Source organism: Mastomys coucha, unplaced genomic scaffold (assembly GCF_008632895.1).
Source record: "Mastomys coucha isolate ucsf_1 unplaced genomic scaffold, UCSF_Mcou_1 pScaffold22, whole genome shotgun sequence".
NCBI lineage: Eukaryota > Metazoa > Chordata > Mammalia > Rodentia > Muridae > Mastomys > Mastomys coucha.
The window spans coordinates 191,307,126-191,327,829 of NW_022196905.1; the positions used below are offsets into that span (position 1 = coordinate 191,307,126).

Consider the following 20,704-nt stretch of genomic DNA (forward strand, 5'->3'; position numbering starts at 1 on the left):
ATCCCTGTAGTTTGATTAATTTGGAAGAGGGAGCAAGATTATTTTATCACCATTATATAAAGCTACTATACCAAATATGATCTCTAATATTGAGATTTTTTTCTGATAAAAACAGTTACAATCTACCTAGGTATATTCTGGAAAATAATAAAAAGTATGAACATAAAAGCCAAGAAGATCTATGAAAGAATAAATCAGTACTGATGCACATTAGTATTAGTGCCCTATGCATTTTCCTTGTCTTTTAACAAGTGCTATTGTATACTAAAATTTTCATAAGTTTATGCAAATATGGTCATGTCCAGCTCTCATTTCTCCACTATAGCTTTCCCTGTGTCTTCTCCAGTATGGACCCCCGACCTTTTTTGTTTTTTTATAATCCATTAAGTCCATTTAGAGCTGCCCTTATGTATGTATTCTTTGTGCTTGTGTGTGTTTTTGTGTGAAAGAAAGTCAGGGTGATTTACCTCTTTGTAAGGAATCCTATGTTTATCTTCTTATCTTCTTATTCCACAGGAATAGGTGTGTCAAAGGACTTTATTAGCTTCTGAGTTCCTAAGCCGCCTACAGCCAAAATGACTGTGGCATTTCTATATTCACAGACTCAGAATGTTGCTAGAATGTTCATTTAGAATGTTTCCATATCCATTTAGAAGATTTGGTCATGGAATATTGTGGAAAAGTAGAGGATAGAAATGATCCAATTGGAGGGGTCAAGGACACCACAAAAAGATCTACAAAGTTAACTCTCCTAGATCCATGGGGGCTCATAAACACTGAACTACCAAAGAGGATACACATGTTTGACCTAGGCCCCTACATCTTTGAAGCAGATGTGCATCTTGGTCTTTCTGTGGGTCTCCTAAGAATTGAAGCTGACGTTGTCTCTGATTCTGACTCCCCTTACCTAAACTGGATTGCCTGGTTGGGCCTCAGTGGAAGAAGAAGCATTAAGTTCTACAACTGTATGTCCCAGGGTGGGGAAGGATCCAAGGGGGACTTCCTTTTCTCTGGGGAGAAGGGAGGGTAATTGGGGGAGGAATATGTAAGGGTGGGACTGGCAGAAGATGGAGGATAATACAGATGTTAAATGAATAAATTAATAAAAAGATAATAAATATTTTATTAAAAAAAGAATTAAAAAATCCCAAAGACCAGAGGGACATTGTCAAGGCCAAAACCAAAGATTCTGAATGATATTATTTATAAAGTAAACATTTATGAATAAACTTAAATATTTTAGTGGATATTTAGAAACCACTATCATTAATACAAGAAATTCACAACAGTGAAAGTGCTACAGAAAATAGTAAGAATAATTTAAGAAGTATATTTATGATAGTATAAATGTGCAGTAAAATCAAGTGTTTAATAACTTGATTCAATTCTACTATTTACATAAAGATATATGATTGCTAATCCAATCAAAATTATATTTACCTCAACATGTAACTCCTAATTTAGATAGTAAATATTTGTACACTAGAATTTATTTTTTCAAAATAAACTGTTTACAGAATATATTGAGTCTATATGTAGAAAGAAAGTACATAGAGAATTATGGTTCTGATTCTGGAATTTTTAGGTTAAAAATTGGTCATATTTGCATCATTTCTTTTACAATCTCAAATTAAAGTATATGCAGAAGAAAAGTTCAATAACAAGTAATGACATTTGATGAATTTTCATGAAATTTGATTTTTGTATGCTTTCTCATGAATGTTACTTTATAATTTCATAATGTTTTATACAGTTACTAAAAAAATTATTGGCTTTTACTATATCTAGTCTTTCAATCAATGATGTATCTACAGAAACTATAAAATTGAATCATAAGATATAAAAAAAGGTTGCCTATTTCTTTAAGGTCAAATCAAGGTAATAGGCAAAAGCATTGGAAAAAAATGTCCAGGAGACAGCTATATCAGGAGGCTCCTGTCAGCAAGCACTTTTAGCATCAACACACTTTTAGCATCCACGATAGTGTCTGGGGGTAACCACATATGGGATGGATCTCCAGGTGGGACAGTCTCTGGATGAGGGGCTCTGCCAGAGCCTGACAAATACAGAGGTCGATGCTTGCAGCCAACCATTGGACTGAGAATGGTGTCTGCAATTGAGGAGTGAGAGGACTGAAGGAGCTGAAGGGGTTTGCAACCCTGTAGGAGGAACAGCAACATCAAACAACCAGATCCCCCAGAGCTCCCAGGGACTGAAACATCAACCAAAGAGTACATATGAAAGGACCCATGGCTCCATCTGAATATGTAGCAGAGGATGGCCTTGTTGGATATCAATGTGAAGAGAGGCCCTTGGTCCTGTGAAAGCTTGATGCCCCAGTGTAGGGGAATGCCAGAGTTGGGAGGCAGGAATGATTGGGTGGGGGAAGCATTCTCATAGAAGTAGGGAGATGGGATGGGGGGGTTGGTGGGGAAAGCAGAAAAGGGGATAACATTTGAAATGTAAATAAAGAAAATATCTAATAAACTAATTCAAAAAAAGAACAAAATATCCCAATTATAATCTGAATTATAACACTCTTCCACAATAAAACCCCATCAAGTGAAGGCAACAAGCAGTTGACACATTTGATCCTCCATGCCAGGTGTGAGTTTTAATATCTAAAACTCCATTTCACCTAATACAGTAGTTAAAGTTTAAGAATCTGAGGAGAGAAAAAAAAGTGAATTTGAAGATGAATTATCTTCTCTCTCATATTGAAAAAGAAAAAGTTTGCAGTGCTCCCAAAGAACTTGAATAATTATAGGAATGATGAAATAAATATTTATGTATTTTATTTACAATATAAGCTTTCTCTAAATTTTTACATGTTAATTCATTGAAATGGATTGATGAGAACAAAGAGGTAGGTGAAGTTTGGAGTCCTTGGACTCATTTTTCAGTTTTTGACCAGTTATATATCACTGATGTTTTCTTTTGTGTATAACATGTTTTGGTATAAATTTGATATAAAAGATTCATGAATTTAAGTTACTGACTAAAAGAAATTGTTATAAAAGAACATGTATAAGCATTTGTTCCAGTTTTCCTGATTGTAGTTCATAGCCTGAAGAAAATATTATAAATTATGCTAATTGAAAAGCTTTACCCAGCATTTCAAGCATTTGTTAGAATAAAATTTATACTTCATTTCCTTCAGTATATTTTAATCATACATTTGTTTTTATTACATACCTATCTCAAAATATTCTTTATACTAGGAAAAAGATAAAAAGACATCATATTGGAAACAAATAAATATTACTAAATTAGTTTTCATATGCAAATTTTATAATTAATTGTGGATTGTTCATTTTAATAAAAAGCAATGAAATACAAATATTTACATAAAAGAATTAGTATTGTACAATATAGTTCCGCTGTGTCCCTTATTCCTTCATTTCTGTCATTCCTCCAGCCTCGCTTTGTGTTGTTACCATTATTTGATTTAGGCTACAGCTTGCATGCACAATAGCAGTCTTCTATTTATTATATCTCTTTCCAACCTCACTATCGAGAAAAATACCATCTGCAATTGTGAGAAATGATATGTGATAATGTTCGAGTGTGTATTGCTGTAATTGTAATATATGCTCATTCCAAACACAAACTTTTACATTTGTCTTTTTTTCAGCCTCTGGATATAAAGAATCAACAATCCATGTGGGCTCTTTATTCTAAGAATATTCAATCAAGATTATCTAGTGCTTTTAAGTAGAGAATTGCTGGAGAAGGAATTGAGCAAAAAATTAGGAACCAAAATCATGAGGTAAATATGACAATAGATTTAAAAGTTAAATATTAAAATAATTATCTTTTATCATTATCTAGCTACCTGAGTATATTCTTTCTTCCTCACACATTAAAAATGATTTGCACATTGAATAAATGATTTTCCTCTTACCTACTCATAATTTACACTTCCATAAATTGATAGATATATTCCTTTAAACACATCAAATTCAAATTTGGGGAAATTTTATTTTATATTAAAGTATGTAATTGGAGCACCATTAAATATAATAGGATTTTACATGTACAATTCAGTAATCCATTAAAGATCCATCTGATTATATTTGTTTGCATTTTCATCACACAGTGATAGATATTTTGTAGGTGACCTGGAAGTATGAAAATAACAATATAATGAACATGTTTTTATAAACATTAGAATATTTGTACAATGTATTAGTCATTTGCTGTCTAAGCACTATTGATAACAAGCACACCTCCAAGTTTAGATCAATAGTAGTTATATTTGAAGTTCTTGCAATCAAATATTTTAAAACCTTGGCACTCCCAATTTTTTCAGATTTCTTAGTCATGACTATACTAGATTTCAAAGGAACTTCTGCAGTTTCCTCAAGGCAGTTGATAGAATCTTTTCCTGATTCTGGCACTAAATGACTTCAGAAACAGGATGTTAGCTGTTTTCCCTACTGTGGCTGATGTGTGCCATAGTGTTAAAACAGTCCTGCCATCATTACATATTTTATTTGTTGAACTTTTGAATTTTTATAATTCTAAATATTTCAAAGAAGGTGATTTCAATGATAATTATTATTTTTCAGAAGTTCTGCAATTGTAAATTCTCTTTACTGGGTATGTCAAAACAATTATCCACCAAAGTGAAAACTGTTTTCAGGCAGTGTCACATGGGGACATTGTCATGTGAAATGACCCATTTTTATGAGCAAAGCTTGATGTGCATTGTGAGGAAATTCTTTAGGACATTTCCATGTACCTATCTCATTTCTAGGTTCCTGTTCATCTTGCCATCTTTCTTCTCTGTCTTTCCACAAACTCCTCTCTTCCACAGTCTCCAACCTGACTGGTCTCACAAATATTACATTGTTATTTTCAGTACAGTATAAATAGGTGCCAAAACATTTAATACCTTACTGTGAGCAACTGACATATTTCACTTAACATGATCCCCAGTTTTATTCATTCCCTTGTAACATACATCATTTCATTCTCATTTATCATTAAACATTATGTTGTGTATATATATATCACAATGTCTTTATCTGTTCATTTACAGATAATGATCTAGGACAATTCAACAATTAAACTACTATAAATACTGTCAACTTGTGTGCTGAGACGTATCTATAGTAAGTTGATTTTGAATATTCCAGTTGTATGCTCAGAAGGGATATAGCTGTATAATATTGAAATCCTGTTTGTCTGTTTGTTTTGTTCTGCCTTTTCATGACGTTTATGCCAGCTTCCACAGAGATTGAAGTTGCATACATTTTTACAAATGAATAACTTTGCTTCACATCTTTGCCGAGCTTTATTAATCATAGGTATTTTCATGGTATGAGATGAAATCTTATATTAAAATAGTCTAAATTCTCTATCAGAAGACTCATACATCTGATTAACACTTTTAGCAAAGTATCAAGATAGACACCAGGGGTGGATAAAAGGAGGTAACTGGATGAGAGAGCAGGTAAAGTGGGGGAAGGGATGGGGATTGGGTGTGGGGACTGGGGGCAAGAGAGTGTCGGGATAGAGAACAACAATTGGTAGGGTAGGCATCTCTGTGACAGGAGAAGCTCCTGGGAGTCTATGGGGAGACCCTAGTTTAGACTGCTGGCAGTGGGGGATATGGAGACTGAAGAGGCCACCTCCTGTATCCAGGCAGGGCTCTCAGTGAAGAGATAAGGACACCAACTGACCCACAAAACCTTCAACTTGAAATGTGTCTTGCCTACAGGAAGTGCATAGACAAAGATGGAGCCGAGACTGAGGGAATGGTAAACCAATGACTTGAGACCCATCCCATGGGCGAGAACCAACACCTGACACTACTAATGATACTCAGTTACACTTGCAGACAGGAGCCTAGCATAAGTGTCCTCTGATAGGTTCCATACAGCAGCAGGCTAAATCGGATGCAGATGCCCACAGTCAAGCATTACGTGGAGATCTGGGTGTCTTGTAGAAGAATGAGGAATAGGATTGAGGGAACCAGAGCAGTCAAGGAAACCATAAGAAAACCTACAGTGTCAACTAACTTGGCCCCATTGAGGAGTCACAGAGATGTAATCACCAATAAAGAGCATATGGGGCATGGACTTAGACTCGATGCAGATTTGTAATAGATGTTCAGCTTGGTCTTCATGTGGGTCCTCTAACAATTAGAGCAGTGGCTTTTTCTGTCTTTGATGCCTGCCTTTGGATCTACTTCCAATAGTGGAACTGGAACTACCTTGTCTGGCCTCACTGGAAGAAGATTTGGCTAGTCATGTAGTGATTTGATGTGATGTGCTAGGGTGGGTTGGTTTCCATGTGAGATTTCCCCTTTTCTAAGAAAAAGCAGAGGGTTTAATATGGGGAGGTATTTGTAAGGGTAGAATTTGGAGGAGAGGAGGGAAGAAGCTGCAATTTGGATATAAAGTGGAGAGAGAGAGAGACAAAGACAGAGAGAAAGAGAGAGACAGAGACACAGAGACACAGAGAGAGACAGAGAGAGAGGAAAAAGAGGATAAGTAAGAGGAGGACAAGGAGGACAAGGACTAGAATGAGGACAAGAAGAAGGAAGAAAAGGAGGAGGAGGAGGAAGAGGAGGAGGAAGAGGACAAAGTGACTCAGACATAAACTTTCCTAGGGTCCCTTGCAATAAAAAAATCACATAGAAAGTAGCAGTAATTTAGTTAAAACCCTTTGTGCTCTCAGATGGTCACACTACCACACTCCCAGCCACTCGCCAGAACTCAGATTTGTGAATGAAAGAAACACACACACACACACACACACACACACACACACACACGAACCACTAGCCATATAGAAACAGAGTCCAAGAATTTGAAGTAAACAAATCAGAAATGAGTGGGCAGAGATGGAACTAGAAAAAGAAGGAAGAAGGAAATGATGTAGTTCAATTTTTTTATTAATCATTTTATTTGTTTACATTTTGAATGTTATCTTCCTTCCCAGTCTCCCCTCCTCGAACCTCCACCACCTCCCCATCCTCTTTGCCTCTAAGAGGGTGCTCCCCATCCCACCCACCCACTTGCTCCTGCCTCACCTCTCTGGAAAATTAAGCCTCCACAGGGCCAAGTGCCTCCCTTACCACTGAAGTCAGATGAGGTACTCCTACACTACATGTATACTGGGAGCCATGGCCCAAGTCTGGTTGGCTGTTTAGTCCCCAGGAGCTCTGAGAGCTCTGGTTAGTCAATACTGTTGTTCTTCCTATGGGGTTACAATTTCTATCAGCTCCTTCAGTCCTTCCCTTAATTCTCTGATTGGGGTTCCCAGGCTCAGTTCAATGATTGACTGTATCTTATCTGACTTAGTCAGGTGCTGGCAGAGCCTCTCAGAAAAGAGCCACACCAGTCTGTCTCAGAAACCACTCCTGTCTACAAGCACATCTTGGCATCAGCAATGGAGTTGGGTTTAGTGTCTGTGGATGGAATGGATTGTGTGGTGGGCAGTCCCTAGATGGCTTTTCCTTCACACTCTGCTTCACTTTTCTGGGTTAAAATATTTAGACCCCATGGTCTGCATTCAACTGATAAGTAGATTTTAGTCCAAAAACTCAGAATACCCATGATACAACTCACAGACCATATGAAACTTAACAAGCACACAAGCCAGAGTGCAGATGCTTCAAACCCACTTAGAATAGGGGAAAACTAATCAGGGGAGGCAGAGGGAGAAAGGAATCTAGTTGCAAGAGGTAAGAGGGAGGAAAAAGGGGAGTAAGACTGAGAATGGGAAAGGCAAGAGAGAAATCCACAGGGCCAGGAGGATGAACAGAAATATGCAGCAGTTTGGGGTGGGAAACTTGGCGAACCACTAGAAGGTTCCAGATGCCAGGGATGCAAGAGGTTCCCAGGACCCAATGCGGATGACATTAGCCAAAATACTCAACAGCAGGGAGAAAAAACCTGAAAAGACCTCTAGTACATAGACATGGCCCTGGTAGAGGGTTGGGGCCGCCCACCCATCTACAAAAAAATTAACCCAGATGTTACTCAAATTTAATTTGAAATCGATGTTCTCAATGACTTAGTCATTAATTTATATTGCATTTAGGATTGGCAATATAAATGAGCCAGACTTGTGAAACTAGAAATCAGACAAATGACACTAACTACAATAACAACCACAAGTACCAGCAATAGCTTTAGTTCATATTTGGACTCTTCCCCCTCTTCGGTATAACGTATGACCATTGCAGTCTGCTTCAGCATAGTGTTTGACAGCAACAACAGCACTGTTCAATACATATTCACTTCTTAAAGTCTCTAATTTACAACCTTAATTCATGAGTTTATTTGTTATTTCATATATCTGGCAAACTAAGCTATAACATGCTGACTTGCAATAGGTATTGAAAGTATACAGTAAACTAACTTGCAAGTATTGCATACTTTAAAATTATTACTTGCTTTTCATTGAGTTGAAAGCCATATTGCTTGGTATCTACCACATGAAAGATAGTTTCATCAGTGACCTACAATAACATCCAATTTCTACCCATTAACGCGAGCTCAAATCCAATATAGCTTGGACTTTGTTGGATGGGAAGCATAATGAAATGGAGATGAAATATGATCACTCCTGAGATGTTGAGTAATGAAGCACATCATGTGACACAAGCTAATGATCAAGGAAAGTAATATCGCCGCACACTGGGATCCTGTAACATCTCTAAGCAATTTTGTACAAAAGCAGGTATTTGATGAGTTCTGTGTTTATAAGGAAGGTGACTCACAAAGGGACAGTCATTTGACAGAACCCCCTTTAAAGCACCAGTGTAACTACTGAGCTTCTTTACCAACATGGGAGATGAGTGGTCGTTCTAGCAATGGACCTTTAACTGGGTCACTGTGAATGGAAAGGGCTGTGGAGAAGCGCCAGTGCAGCCAAGGACGAGCAGAGTGAGTTGGGAAGGATATGAAAGCATCTGGAGTATGATGGCCCTCTTGATCAGTTCTTCCTTTTTCTAAATCAGTAGTCACTCTACAGATGTATATAAATCAGAGTACATCAGGGAGCCCTTGTTCAGGAAGCATGTTGAGAGCTCCTGGAGTGACCCGTTGTGGAGCAGTTGTTCCAACTCACACTGCTTATTATGATAGAGAGATTTATTTCCTGACAGCTGACAGAGTGCCCTGCAAGAGCTGGCAATCCCTAGTGTAGCTGCCTCCGTAGCTCCGGGAAGAAGTTCTCTGAACTCGAAAGCTCTGAGCCTTGCCTTTATGTTAAAATGACTATTTTAGTACTTTGAAAGATCTAAGTGGCTTATTCTCTCATCTTTTAAAAATTCAAACCCCTCCTCCTTACCTCCTTTAAGCACAAATCTTCCTTCATCGCTGTATTTCTCATGCTTTTTTAGCCTGCTGTTTTCTTTTATGCAGGAATCTCTCCCTCTGGAATAGAGCTAAAGTCAAACTAAGCAGGCCTATTCACTGCTGCAATTCTAAGGTGATCTCCCAGTACCATTTCAAAGAACTTATCAAAATCTGGACTCCACTACTTGACCAATAAAGTCATATACAGCAGCTAACCCGAAAAACTGAAATGAAAGTCATGCATTAGCTGTGTAGTCATTAAATGCCCCAATATTACACATAGTGGATCTAGTACAAATTTAATTACTGTTACCCATAATTCCTTATTAAGGAAGTTTTATGTAAATAATTGTAGATTTTATTGATATTTTTACTTACCAAGAAATGCAGATGGATTTTTTTCAAATCAATTTTAACTGTAATATGTTTAGTATTATAATTATTTTACTAAAATACATCTTTATTATATTAAAATTACATTTTAAAGAGGTTTATTCTTTTAGATAAATTAATATGTGCATTCTACATATATCTAGATTCTATATATGTGGATCAATTTTGTAAATTATATGTTAATGGCTAAATACAGAAGGTCTATATGTCAATAGGTACAAAACAATAGCACTTATAGGACAATTATAATATATTAATATTAAAGGCAGTGTATACATGAATATATAGGGCATATATAAGTAATATTCAGGAGCTTTGTTTTTATACATGTACAGATTTTGAAAACCATACCTGAAAGATACTAAGAATAACTACAGTAGTGTTTGCGACTAAATATGTTGATAAAGTTTTTTACTAAAAATGTTATTTTAGGGGATCTTACCTGAACTGGGGAGTTTGCAACTCTCCACCTCTGTCAGAGGCCTACTGTTGGCAATAGACCCCAGTCACTGGAGTGTGGCATAACAAGTCAAAGTACTGCGAACACACCCAGTCAAGACTCAGTGCCCAGAACTAGGTGAAATATCTGTCTCAACTACTCTCTCCCAAAGACTCAGGAAACATCACAGATGAGGTGGTGGAAAGAACATAGAAACCTGAGATCAATCGCATATAAGCATTCTGGATAATGCTTTTTTTCTATCCCACAAATTGATGATTATGACACTCATGAACACATAACAACTGGGGCTAGCTGAACTACATCATGAAAATATCCAAACCAGCCAAAGTCCATTCAAAAGACTAACAAATGAGCTCTGAGGTGCACCATTTACAGAAGGGCTATTGGTAGTTATTATTTTTCTTTACTGGGGATCATTGGTTTTGAGGACATGACCATTGGTAAATTTCCCATGATGCCAGCCCTAACTGGTCTTAGAAGGTTATAGAAAGTAAAAATGACAGGAAGTAATAAGAAGGAAGAAATATGGAAGGAGTTGAAAGGTAGATTTGAGGAGTAATTTATTTTATTAATATATGACATTTTCATAAATAAACATAAAAAAGATACTTTAAAATGCCTTTGTCTTAATAAAAAAAGTAAAAACTTTGAGAGCCAGAACAAAGTAATGACTTGCCTGAGACAGTATTTTATTTTGGTATCCATACAAAAACATAAATCCTGACTTTTTAACCCATGCATTTTTATGTCTTCAGTACTTCATCTATGAAAGAAGCTTATATTTACTAAGTTTAAGACCAGACTACAACATTTTCCCACATCATATTACTGCTAAGTAAATGGATTTTAGTATTGTGGTTCACATTAAAGAGTCCCATTTAAAATATTTTTTCCTCCATATCTAATTACTCAGTTTGCCTGAAGTCAGAGGATCTGCAAATCAGGTCTTACTTGATGTTCCTTGTGCTGATACCCTAATCCTGATTTTTGATGGCAGCTACTCATGTCACTGTCACTTGGGATTTCTACAGCGATGTCATAGGTATCATTTTGAATATTGCTCTTCTGAAATGAAAGCAAATTTCAACTACTGATATAATGCTTATTTATTTTTATGAAACTATGGGTCACATTGGTATGATAAATAACTAATATACTGAATGTCTTCTGGAAGAGAGGAGTTGTTTTTGTTTTGTTTTGTTTTGTTTTTCTGTTTTCTTGTAAAGGGAATAATAATAAGAGGAGTGCCTAGTGAGTTTGTTCAATAGTGAGTATGTTAAGGATGGTCTTAATGCACATGCATGAAGACCTAAGTTTGAATTCCCAGCTAAATTCACATAGAACCAAGCATCTCCAGATTTATGTCTGTACTGATGAAAAACTGCTATGGATAGACTTAAACAACCAAGCTTCTCTCTGAAATACTGTTAGAAATGTAAAGACTATTGGGACTTCAAAGTTCTAAGAAGAAATATTACATGCTCACCCAAAAATAGTATATTCATTCATATTGTTTCTATGATTCAGGAAGTATCACAAAAAAGAAGGCATTGAGAATCTACAAGCCAGAAGATAGGGTACAACACTATGAAATCTTATTTTCTGGGTTTGACACAGACCCAGAATGTCTAATGTGGTAATGTCATTACAGCAGTTATGGATGTCTGCAGTGGGTCCATACAAGACAGTGCCTTTCAATAGGCAACCATAGGTCAGGAATATTCACTTGCCCTGATGAGTTATTGATGGATTCTGTGAAACACCATTGTTTTCTGTTCTGTACTTATGAAATGATGACCATGTTTTAATAGATAGTTCAAAACCTATGATCTTGCAGAAGTCTCTGGTTAAGCTCTGTAAGTATCCAAAAATTGTTTTCTTCTGAAAAAATGTACACTAATAGATGAGTAGGTCTGATGGGATAGAAAAAGGGAAGAGGGAGGATTAAAAAGATTCTGAAGTTATACTAATCATAATATGCTTTATTTATGAATGAAATTCTCAAAGAGCAGATTCAATAAAAGTTAAAGAAAAAGAAAAATTCTTAGAACAATTACATATTATTTTTGTGTTTTACATCGGATGTAGTTACAGAAGGCTCTAAACAACTTAAAGTTCTAAGTCCTAAAAGCTTACAATATTGAAACAAAAAGTGAGGATAAAGCTGGCAAGATGTCTCAGTGGGTGAGAATGATCATTTTACAAGCATGATAACATGAGTTTAAATCCCAATTAACCATGCAAATACAGGCAAACACATGGGCAGCCTCAAAGATGACTGGTATGGAGTTGGAATGGCGGCTCTTTGGGCTTGTTGCATTCCAGCATAGCTCCAGTTCAGTGAGTGACTCTATATGAAGAATCTAAGAAGAGTCATAGAGCAGATACCTTGTGTCCTGTTCTGGCATCTACATGCACATATGCTGAGTTTAATACTGACATAGACTCATGTATATACAGAATACACATATACCACATGCACACCACACATATATACACCACTCATATACACTTTACACACAAACAAACACAGATATGTACACAGATACCATTTGTGAATCACCCTTATATGTCACAGATACATATATATATCTAGCACACACACACATACACACATGAATGTGTGTGTTTGTGTGCTGACATATCTATATCTATATATCTATACATCTATACATCCACCTATCTATATCTATCTCTCTATATATACATCTATATATATTTGTGTGTATTTGTGTGTGTGTGTTTGCCACCTCACACCACATTCATTTTCTCACATTACAGAGAAATAGAGGAGATAGAAAGGATTGAAATCAAAGGAATGGCTTCTATCGTTGAGAGGAAATCTCTAAAACCTGAAAGCAGTAGAGATTAAACTTCAGAGTGGATTTATCTTTATGTTTAATCCTCTTTATTTCGGTATTCAGTATTCTTAAATCACTTGGAACTTTAATTCTCGTCTAGAATGCTTTACAGAACATGTGGGTGTATGTGTGTTTGTTCATGCTTGTGTGTCTGTGTTTCTGTGTGTGTTGTGTGAAAGTTATTGTAGACGTAGGTATTTCATTTTGTTTCAGTGAAGCTATTTTTTTTCTTCTTTTTCCCCTGTTGCACTGAGGATTGCGTCCTCAGGTCACACATGGTAAGCAAGAGTTCTTGGAAGGAAGCATCCCCATAGCCCTTGACTTGTTTCTTTGTGGGAAAAAGTCTCACCAAGTTGCTCAATCAGGCCTTGAATTTACCTGGCTTCATTAGCTAGAATTATTGTCTTGTGTCACTAGGCCAAGCTCATAACATAATCCTTTTAACTAATATATCCTTGTTTTATCCTGCAGTTAATTATTAGATTCTGCCCCTAAGAGTCTAAAACTTTGGGAAAACAAACAATATACAAGTGTTATTTCCATATAAATTTTATACCTATGTGTTTTTGTGATTTTTTTTCTGAAAAGGAAATTTATACCTGTGTTAGACTTAATAAGGAACATGACATCTCAGGTAATAATAATGATCTGCTCTTTTGATCTGAAAGTAATAGAGCTATATACAGGGTTGAAGTATACTATCTTACCTCCAGAGTTCGATATTATTGAGGTTTGTTATTCCATGATAAATCATTCCCTCAGCAGGAAAAGCATTGAGGATATTACATTTACAAAGTTACATTTGAAGCTTTAGAATGAGCCTCCGATCACATTCTTCACTCTAACATTGTTGAAATAACAATTTCTAGCCATTACTTCAAACAGTCACATTGCTAAATGACCCTCACCTTATAAAAACAAACCAACAATGAAAAATAAATCAATGAGTCCCCATGTTATTGGTAACATGTTCTTTTATTATTTTACACTTAATGCAAGGACATTTTCTCTAGCAAAATCTCCTTATTTCTGTTTAGTCAGAAATAATTATAAAATGACAACTTAAGTTGAAGGCCATTTCGGAATTATTTATTTGCATGTTTATGTCTCTAGAAATAGAATCAAAGGTGTTGTGCATTCAAGTGCTCTCTCACTGGATTTCCTTGCTGTTTGTGACCCCTGAATTTTTAATGAAATTGTTTATGATGTCTCATAGTGTCTTCTTTTATTTTCAGCCTGGCCCTTTTGAAGTTTAGTTTTATGGTCACGTAGAAGTTTGAACTAACATTTGTCTCTAAAGTCATCTTAGAACCAGAAGGTGATTCACAAGAAGAACTCAGAATTTTTAGCACTATTAAAATGATATCCACAAAGAATTACATCGAGATGGCAAAACTTATGAGCTAACAGCTAATCTAAAGATTATGTAGAGAAATTTTCTTTTCTTCACATCTTTGAGTTTTATCATGCACAGTCTTATCAAATGTTTACTTGAAAGTTTTAAGTATCCTATATACCACCCAGCCTTTAAGGATTATTCACAAACTTCAGAGTAGCCAAGAGACATCAGAATTCTGAAAGCATGACTTATCAATGGCTCTTCTTTCTTGATCAAATAACCAGTGTCTGATAAGATGTCTAATCTGTACTCCTTTTCAGTTGATGGGACAATCTGAGATTTTCTTTAGCTAATGCTTTAACAGATAACAAACATGTCTTTAAGAAAAACAATGATTCTTGATGTTTTCAGATTTGGCTGCCAGAAATCAGTCTTCATTGACTGGGTCAGTATGCACATAACTGTTGTTGTTAGCTTATATGATGTAGCAAACATTTGTTATCCTTGAAGATAAGGAGTTCAGGGCTACCCTTGACACTAAAGAAAATTTGAGGACAGCCTAAGGTCTTAGCAATCTTATCTCAAAATAAATGTATAATTGCTTAAATTTCCACATACATAAAAAATCATCACATTATCAACTCTTTTGATTAATTATAGAAAAAAATTGTATTGATTTCATCTATCCTTGAAATGCATCAAAAATTAGAAAAAACAGTTACTGCCTGAGATAGCATAATAGAGAGAAGCATGAGTTTGTTGAAGATTTTCCCCTTTGGATTAGGAGACTTGGCTAATTTCCAGGCCTTCAAGAAACTAAGGTATCTCAAACTTGTATTTTTCTTAAAAAATTGAGGGCTTGTGGAAATGGCTCAGAAGTTGAAATCTCATCATTATTTCATAAAAAATAAAATTTATTTTCACTAGCCTTATTAGAAGGATCAAAACTGTCTGTAAGTCTAGCCGCCGGGCATCTAATACTTCACCTCCACAAGGATCTGTATCACATGGGTATAGCACAAATAGACAAAGATGCATATTTTAATCCATCTTTTAAATGTCAAGCTATTGCCATATGAATATGCGCATGATATTAATTACATGCCCTTGGTTTTGAAACTGTCTATGTGAATATATTTCTAGATCTTTGAGCAGGTTAGTTTTATTTCTTCTCCTTGAGGTTTAGTTTTATTTGATCCGTATGAGCATTTTGTGTGTATGTATATCGGTGGACCATATACATGCAATATCAAGGAACCCAAAAAAAGAGAGAATTTGATTACCTATGAAGTTACATGCAAATGTTAGAGAAAAATGTCGTGAAAATGAATCAAATCTGAGTTGTCTGGAACAAGTTTAAGTTCTCTTAACTAATGAGCCATTATGGAAAAGAAGAGTAAAATATGAAATATTTCAAAGGAATGTGAATCTGATAGATGTGAAGGTGATGGTAGAATTTTAAAAAATGCATTATGGAGACAAAACTGAAACTGTACTCAGAAAAATCGACATGTAGGTCTTAAAGCAGCTTTGCATTCTATGTCTGGGATCCAGCTTACTCAACTACTATTTATCACCAGCAGCACGGCATGAATCGGGCTGTAACAATATTTTGAACATTTGAAACACTCATTCACCCAACATCTTTTTATTTCCCTTTCTTTTTACTTTCTCAGTTCCTTACACTCCTTTCCCAACAACTCGATGTGCAGTCATAATTTCAAGAAATAAGCTCTTGTCTCAGTTTCCATATACTCAGTTTATTTCTGAGCTTCAGATCTGCTTTTTGCTTGTTATATTTTTTTTGATTCCTTTCTGACTCTGACTGTATTGACATCCTCTTACACCTTCAAATTATATATAATATATACATATATTTCATTATGCTTGTTTCACTTGATTTGGTACTTATGTTTAAAACACAAACTCTGTAACTTCTTCTCTAAATGTATTCAAGTAGATAACTGAAAAAAAATGCATGTGTGTTTATTTTAAGTTTCATAATCACATCTTACATCACAGGGGATTTGGATTGCAAACATATGTGTCCCCCTATCATCTTTCCCCCTTCTCTCTACTTCTTTTCCTTGTCTTTCTGAGCCTGATTCATTTACTTTAATAATGTAAAGCACATGTACCTGCTTTTCTATTAGATGGATAACTTGGTCTAATTTTTATGGCTAAATAAAAATAAAAAAACTCCATTGTGAATATGTACCACAGTTTCTCTATACATGCTTTTGCTGGTAGACACCAAGGCTGATTCTAGAAGAGCAAATCATGTTAGAATAAATATAGACCTGCAAGCAACCCTATTTCATGCAAGCATGAAAATGCTGCCCCAGAAACCTTTAAATCTTCTACAGTGGGATGAGTGGGTTGAAGATTTCTATAGATACTTACTTACATTCTGACCAGTGGAGTACAACTGATTCCTTTACGCTCTCCCTAGACTTTGTTGTTACCCTTATGCCTCATAATTCTATTTTATTTATTCTTTGTGAAACCCTTGCAATATAATGTTATCATATGTTGTCATATCCTTCCTGGGTAGGTAGGGTTTGGCACATACATTCCCTTCTCCTGGCTGGAATAGTGCCTAGCTTGAGCAGGTACAGAGCCTGTGTGTTTTGTGTGTCAGCCTCTTTGAGTTCTTAAATGTTTTAGTCCTGTAGTATCTGGAATGTGCTGTTTCTTTGGTGTCATTTCTCACCCCTGACTCTTACAAACTTTCCACCTTCTCTGCCACATAAATCCTTGAACCTTGTGGGTAAGAGTATGATAATGAATTCTCATTTAAGGCTGAGAACTCCAAAGATTGTCAAGTGGTGACTCTCTGGGTTAAATGTCATCTGCTGTGGGAAAAAATTTCTATGATGAGGGTTGAAGGGTCAGGTGATGAGCTGATATATTGGTATAGCAATATTTCATCAGGAGATATTTTATTGGTCTGTTATTAATTTTCCTATTATGATTGGTATAAGACAAAATCCCAACATTATTTAATGTGCATTTCCCTTATAAGTAAAGCTGTAGTAGGGTCTTCTTGTAACAGTGCTAGGTCATCTGTACCTTTGAGAATGTCCTTTTGTGTTTCATTATTTATTTGATTTCATGTGTATATGTGTGGTGTTTTTTTTTTTTTTTTTTTTTTTTTTTTTTTTACAATTTCATTATCAATTCTATGTAATAGTTATCTATCAGATGTACAGATAGCATGGTTTACAGATAGCCACTTATGGGGGCTGTTTCTTCTCTCCATTTACTATTTTGTTGCTGTGTGGAAGTTTTAAATTTCATAGTATACAATTTGTAAATCCCACTTTTTCAATACTGGGACACTTTTTAGAATAACTTTGTCCATGCCTAGGTTAAAATGTTTCTCTGATATGGAGTTTGGGCCTCGTAGGTATAAATTTCATGCAACCTATTTTTCATAAGGGTTCAACCTCTTCTCTAGCCCATCACACAGCAAAATGAGAAAAGTTATTAGGATATGGGGAAAGTAGACCTGCCCAGCAATTGTTCTTTGGGGGCAGGCTTGATCTTCTTGGGCAGCAGTTCAGTCATGTAACAAACACCAAATACTGGTTGCAACTTCAGACCAGTCCTCTAGGCAGGCAGACAACAGGCATGACCTAGCAATTTCAGGTCATTCTTTTCAGGAAGTGGACATCGGCCAGATGCAGTTCTATCTGGAAGAAACTGCCAGGCTCGCCAACTGGCCTAAAGCAAAACTGCAGAAGCAGCAAGTTGCTGCAGGAACCTCACAAGCAGTTCTGTTTTTGTTTTTGTTTTTGTTTTGTTTCTTCTTATAAGGACAACATTTAATTGGGGACAACAGGTTCAGAGGTTCATTTCATTATCATCAGTGTGGAAGTACATCAGCCTCCAGGCCGTCATGGTGCAGGAGAAGATGAGAGTCTTTATCTGAAGGCAGCTAGGAGAAGACTGGCCCCAATGTGATTAGGAAGACACTCTCCTTGTCAACCCAGAGAATGATGCACTGCCTCCACCCAGAGATTGATTCACTGCCTCCAGCAAGGTCATGGGTACTCTAACAAAGCCATACCTCTTAATAGTACCATTCCTAGGGCCAAGCATATTCAAACCACCACAGAGACATTTGTAAAACTACAGAGTCACTGATTTGGCAGAAATGGAGAATGTAACCATTCCAAGGTCTTATTGTAATGTCTCTGGGGCTAGATAGTATATGGAATCTTTGAAATTCCTGTAGGTAGTCTCTGAAGGAAATGGATGGATTTCTGATGATGAAGTAAAGGATACAACAGATTCTCTAGGAAGAAAGAAATGCCAAGGACATACAATGCCTTTGTTAAAAAATGTAGGCAGAAATGAAGACAAGTCAAGGCACAAACATGTGGATAGAGGAGACTACTAGACTACTCAAGTTTGCATGATTTTCTTTCAACCATGTCATGTTCTGCAGAGTAAACAGGGTGCCACATGTTTGGTTATGATTTTGCTTTCATTCACTCTTTGCTTGGGATTGGTTTTATATGTTGTTTTAGAAATGAGAATGTTCACCATGTTCCATTGTCTGTTGGAACTAGATAGCTCATTTTCTGGCTTTCTTTTCTAGAGTTTCCTAGAGGTTATTTACTCCACTTGTACAAAATGAAGGAGCTGTAAGGATTGGCAGTCATAAATTGTCTCAATTTATTTTTAATCTTAAGACAGGGATGAACATTTGAGGCTGAGAGAAGTAATGTTATAGTTTAGTTAGAATCTACAGAATTTTCCAGTGCCTATGTTGAAAACTTAAACTTTAGTAGAATATAGCATAAGAAAACATTTGGAAGTGAAAGAAACTAAGAAATTACATCTAGTTAGGAGCAAAAAGTACTGTATAGTGTATTTTTTTATTTTTGTTTTCTGTTTTTTGTTTTTTTTGGTTTTGTCCTTAAAACCTGGCATATGGTCTGTCATGGTCACTCAATATCTCTTTCATTCTTCAACAAAACTTTAATACTTCATGTACCCTCTACCACTATGCTCTTTCTCAACATAGGCCCAAAACAACACATTGGAGTCATGATGAGTTGACATTTGAGATTATGTTCTTCATTAAACTTCTTCTTAAGTTTTTCTTCCCAGAGTTATTACATCTGCTAAACAAAGTTTTTTTTTTCTCCTCCCATTATGATTAACCTTTCTTTCTCTCACAGAGGGAGCTGTTCTACCAGGAGTGCTGTCACTTCTAAGTTCACAAGTGAGACCAGCACATTTGCTCCAATAACTGGTCACAAGCATTTCTTAGGCAGCCTTCTTCAAATAGTGCCTTTTTCACATGTTGAACTCAATAATACTGTATAAGACAAACCAATACATGCTCATCATTAGTGAAGAATAATTAGCTGCAGTAAACCCAATCAAGGCTCAGTGTTTCTCTCCCACTGTCTGTGGGGTCATATTTATATTCTTTCATCCTGAGTTCTTTTGTGTTTACTATATCAAAACATCCTTTCACCTGTGACTGCTTCAGGAGAAGAGTCTTTCACGTGTTTGCTTTAGGAAGACATCCTTTCTCCTTGTGTGCCACAGCAAAATATAATTTGACATAGCTAACTGTACTGGCTGGTTTTGTGTGTCAACTTGACACAGGCTGAAGTTATCACAGAGAAGGGAGCTTAGTTTGGGAAGTGCCTCCATGAGATCCAGTTGTGGGGCATTTTCTCAATTAGTAATCAAGGGGGTAGGTTCCCTTGTGGGTGGTGCCATCCCTGGGCTGGAAGTCTTAGGTTCTATATGAGAGCAGGCTGAGCAAGCCAGGAGAAGCAAGCCAGTAAGGAACATCTCTCTCCATGGCCTCTGCATCAACTCCTGCTTCCTGACCTGCTTGAGTTCCAGGTTATTATATTGATGCTGGTTAGCTGGAGCTAAGAAATTAGCAGTGATAAAGAAGATACTAGCATCACTGAGGTGACATCTTCTGGGAAGTGATTTCTGAGAGCACAAAGAGGCTGTGTTCCAGAGATAGCCAAGGTTGTACCTTGTGCTGCAGCAGGACTTGGTAATGTGTAAGAGACACCCAGGTAGTACTGGTTTTTACAGCACGAAGGGGTCATGAAGAGCAGCTAAGGCTGGGCACAGTGAGAGGCCATGGAAGGCCATTGCTAAAGGTGCAGCCTCAGTTTGCAATTGATGGCCCAGGACTGAAGGTGTCATGCAAAGGAGTTGATGCTATTGGTAAAGCCTAGTTACAGCAGTGTTTTCTGAATGCCAGTACCATGCAATGTCCACCAAAGACAGCAGCAGCAGTGGAGTACAGGCATCTGGAGCCCAGAAGACAAGATGTGTGCTACAA

General features: G+C 36.4%; 2 long non-coding RNA genes across 3 annotated transcripts in view; one reads left to right on the forward strand and one right to left on the reverse strand.

Moving 5' to 3' along the window:
* Nucleotides 1-20,704, reverse strand: part of LOC116069267 — a 1,149,691-nt gene that overhangs the window by 1,054,544 nt on the left and 74,443 nt on the right. The window lies entirely within an intron of this gene.
* LOC116069271 lies at nt 700-3,824 on the forward strand. Its single transcript, XR_004109952.1, has 2 exons — nt 700-965; nt 3,635-3,824. It is a non-coding gene; the product is annotated as an uncharacterized LOC116069271 (long non-coding RNA).